The following is a 4,805-nucleotide window of genomic DNA, read 5'->3' on the forward strand; positions in this document are numbered from 1 at the left end:
TTGTGGGCTCATTTTGGCTTTGCCTTTGTCAGAAGCCGATAATCTTGGAGCAGTAGTAGGCTGGATTTCTTGAGAGCTAGTCGTGATGATCATTGTTGAAAATTCAGGTTCTTCTGCCAATGTTTTTGCCCAGTGCTTGGACAAAATCAAATGTGTACTCATTTTGGAGGAATCCACCACTAGGAGTTTTTCTTTGATTACCTTTGACCGTAGTGTAAGGGTATCTTTTGCAATCCCTAAACTTGTGACAACTGTTCCAAGTGATATAGGAACCTGTACCTGAATTTGATACAGTTCTGGCTTATCTAGAAGTAACCACAGCCCATAAGACATGACATTAGTCGTGGCAGTGTAATTTATCTCTGTTGAATTTGATACAGTTTTGGCTTATCTAGAAGTAACCACAGCCCATTAGACATGAGAGTAGTCGTGGCAGTGCAATTTATCTCTTCTGCAAAATTGAATTTCAGTTTCTCATGCACATCCAACGAGAATTTAATATTCTTGTTGGCTACCAAGTAACTGATGTCCTCTTTGCTTTTGGTACTTGTCTTGGACTTTTGTGCCTTAGAATCTTTGTCATCCTCTTGTATGTTGAACTTCTTTGTCATTTGAATGGTTGTAGCATGTTCCAAGTGCTTACTATCTTCTGCTGCTTGTTGGTGTTCATTGCTAGTTTCTGACTGTGACGCCTTGATTCTTGATTTCAGAAGCTCTTTGTCACTATTTACTTCTTCTAGCACTTGAAGGTCATTCAATGGTGACTTTTCTTCTTGGAAATGTTTTGAAGCTTGTTAGCAGGATGTTGAGGTTTACTCTCTTCTTCTGATGCAATGGTCGTCGTGGCCTTTGGTTTCCATTGTTCCATGGCTTTTTGTAGAGTCTCTTCTCAAAAATATTCATTCATATCCTGTATTGCTTGTCCTTGGTAGTCAATCTTGGACTCAGTCATTTCCTGTTCTTTTGTGCATTCTATGTCTTCAGTTACATCTTCTTTTAGCTTCTCATACTCTTTGATTTGTTCAATCACCAATGAAGAGTCCACAATAGAAAATTTATTTGGTAGACTTTTAGCTTCATCCATTGGCTCTATTTGCATGTCTTCCACTTGTGACGTGGAACTAAGTTGTTTTGTTACCTCTACCACCTCTTCTTGTGTTCGCTCCCTATCGTCAAAATCTTGGCTTCTTTTTCTCTTGAACCTTGAACTAGGAGCTTCATCTTCATCACCTTGTGGATGCTCTGACTTGTCCTCATTGAGGTTCCTTAAACGATCTTGAATCAATTGATTCAATTGATCTTTTTTGAAAGCCTGATTCTCTATGATAATGTCGTTGACACCCTTGACTTCAAGCAACTATGTCTTGAGCCTATCTTTTGTGCTCTGCGATAAGATCTTCTTCTTTTCCGGAGATCTTGTTGGGGATTCTTTCTTCCGTTCCCTTGTTGTCACTGTCTGAACTTTGCTTTTGGCTTGTTGCTTCTTCTTTTCCATGTAGAGCTTTGCTGGGCAGTCCTTCACTAAATGACCAATGTCACATTGGTCGCAATATGTTGTTATCTCAACATGTGCACCCTTTGCACGAGGAAGCTCTCCATAATACTGCTGATAATGGTTTCCTGTGGTATCTAGATACACATATGACCTCTTCTTTGCATGGATGAACCTCTAGATTACGACTGACTTAGGTGTATCCATTGGCTTCGTCTCTTTATCCCTCATCATCTTGTCCTTGAGAAGCTGAAAATAGCTTCCATTATTGCTTGCATACAAAATCAAATCACTATCCATGCTTTCTAGCAGTTGTAATGCTAATTCTTCCATCAGTATGTGGTCTTTGACGTAGGGCTTCTACATAGCCTTAGGGCTATGTTTTCCAGTTGATTTTGGCGAGTTCTGCACTGAGGTGAAGATCGAACCGAATTTTTGTTTTCCATTTCCCTTGATGGTGTTTTGGGACGGGGTCCAAGTATGTGACTTACAGGTTTCCCACAATTGTTAAACACGTCCATATTTTTCACATCGGCTATTTCGTAATGCCTATCGTATTTGTCGACCACAATGACATCTTGACCTGACTTTTTACATTGGGCATTGTGAATTTCTAGTGGTCTCTCCTCCGGCTCGGCATCTTCCAATGCTTCTTGAAATTGCACTTGGACTCCTGAAAAGGACACTGCTTCTTGTAAAACTGGACTTCTTAATCCCACTCTTGAAGATATAGGGTCTCTTTGTCGAGTTTGAACTCCCCCCATCCAAGAGGGCTCCATATCTGATGTGGCATCTGTTTAATGCCTGATGATATGACTCTTGTGCTTTGTTAAGTAGCTCTTGAGATCGAGCTAGTTCTTTTTGAAGTTGGGCTATCTTCATAGGTGATACTTCCGGCGTATTCCCTGTTTGTGCAATTTGGTGTGTTTGTGCTTTGTCTTGTGCTGGTGTGGTGCACGAGACTTGTGCCGTGTCTTTCCATGTGGTGTCTTGTGTTGTGCCTTGTTGTGTGTCATGTGGTGTGTCACTCATTTGTATAGTGACAGCTGTAGGTGTCAATTCTTCTAGGTGCGTAGTTAGAGGTAAACTCATGACGAGATGGTATACATTACCACCTTTAGACAGGTAGTCTTCTCCTCTTGAGCCAAACGCTTCTACTGCAAAATAATGATTGTTTTCTACTGGAACTTCATGACTTGTGATAGCCCTGTAGTATCGACCGTCTTCGTCTCCATAGAGGGTATCAATTTTTTGTTTCCCATCTTGAGCTTTGTACAGAAAAATACTTGGAGGATATGCGTAGAGTTTTGTAAGTTGATCTTTGTACAACATTTCTATCTCATTGTCGATGTATTTTCCGTGCCTCATGTAAATTGAGGCCAGACAGTCTTCCATGAAATCTGGATGTGGGTGTAGTACATTCTTCGTTGTTTCAACTTCCACATATTGAGATGTCCGAGTTTCCTCTATATCTTTCTTTGTCTTGATGTACAACTTTCGATTGACATCCTCATAGCATGGCGGTCCTTTGTACTGGCCAATGAGATAGATCCAAATTTTCTCTCTTGTAATTTCTATGGATATACTTGAAGCTTCATCTCGGCTGGTCTAATTCCTTTGAGACGCCATTTCTTTCGTCTTGACTCCCTTGTTGTACCTGCTCAGTGATAGCTCTAATTTCTTGCCTCAATGCTAATAAAAATTATTAGCACCCATGTGTCGATCTTTTTCACTTGAGGTCCTTCAGCTTTTGGGGATTCCTTAATCTCTGAGTTATTGAACTGGGCTTTGCTTGAACTTATTGAACTTCTTAGCTCCCTTGCTTGCCATGGTTGATATGTTGTCAGGTTGCTTGCTTTTCCTAGAGCTTTTTAGTAGTCCTCGATTTAGTGGAAGCACTGTGATAAGTTATGCAACTTACCACTATACTGCAATGACTGCTCCCTTCGTAGAGATTCTCGAGTCGAGCTAACCTGTGTTCACTTTAGCACACAATCTGCAAAATTCTATTTAGTTGGCAAACTCTTTCACAATGAATGCAAAAATTCTTGATGTACCCTTGACAGCCACACTTAAGCCTTGAGCACCTTCGAGCGGGTGACCAATGGTTTTTCCAAAAGATAATTTCAATCTGCTAACTTAGCAGTCTTTGACGGTCAATTAGAAGGTCTAGAGACCAAATCTGGTTTCAAATTTCAGCTTCCCTGATGATGAAAATCTCACATGCACTCGAGTCTGCTCTAGGTCAATTTGAGCGGTCTGTTCTAGAGCCTGGGTCGACTCTAGCTGATGATCTCGCTTAAGGCTCACTAGCCCCTCTCCTAGGGAAAAGTCAAAACTATGTTCAAAACCGTGCCCATTTTCTCACAATTCTTTTGAACTGTCGGTTTTAGACACTCATGACTTTCGGATGCATTATGAGGCCTTAAACGATGTTTTTTTTCAAAGTTGAACTGTAGAGTCGCTCTCAAGCTACGTTTTGATATAAAAACTTTTCCAATCCGATATCGTTTATGAAAGTTATGGCCAAAACAGTGAAATGCAGTTTAGAATGGTCAAAATGAGTCCAAATTCAATTTTGAAAAAAGTTATGGAATCTTTGAGACACTAGGAACACCCTTGTATGATCAAAATTACGGTTGGTCCCTAAAACTGGCCTAGAGACATCCTATGCGTAGGATGTCTATATGCTCAGAATTTAACAAAATTTAGTCCAGAGACTCCCCTTGAGTCTAGCAACACAATGGTATGCTCAGAATTTTATTTGGACCTAAACATGGCCTGGAGACATCCTACGTGTAGGATGTCTTTTTGCTCAGAATGACTTGAAATTTTCACCCCAGCTTCTCCTTGATGTGCTGATCACAGTGGTGTGCTCATAAGTTGGTTTGGAGTCCTAAATCAAGCTGGAGACATACTACGTGTAGGATGTCTAACTGCTCGGATTTTGTCCAAACTTGATCCCAAGATTCTCCTAGTGCTCAACAACCCAATGGTATGCTTAGAATTGAATTTGGATGCCAATAGGTCAAGATTTGGGCTGCACAAGCTTCTAGTGCACTCCAAGAGTAGGATGTGTGACAATACTTGTCTTTGCTTGGTAAATAGGCCAAACAAGGTCCAAATTTACTTTTGAAAAAAGTTCTGGAATCCTTGAGACACTTAGAACCTTCCTATATGATCAAAATTACAGTAGAATTTTGACCACTTTATAACCCTGGAGACATCCTACCCGTAGGATGTCTTTTTTCCCTGTTTCAGCTCAAACTTGCATTGTAGCTTCCCCTAGATGTGCTAAAATCACAGCTATTTT

The sequence above is a fragment of the Adiantum capillus-veneris genome, chromosome 23 (genome assembly GCF_014529385.1).
Source record: "Adiantum capillus-veneris isolate H3 chromosome 23, ASM1452938v2, whole genome shotgun sequence".
Taxonomy (NCBI): domain Eukaryota; kingdom Viridiplantae; phylum Streptophyta; class Polypodiopsida; order Polypodiales; family Pteridaceae; genus Adiantum; species Adiantum capillus-veneris.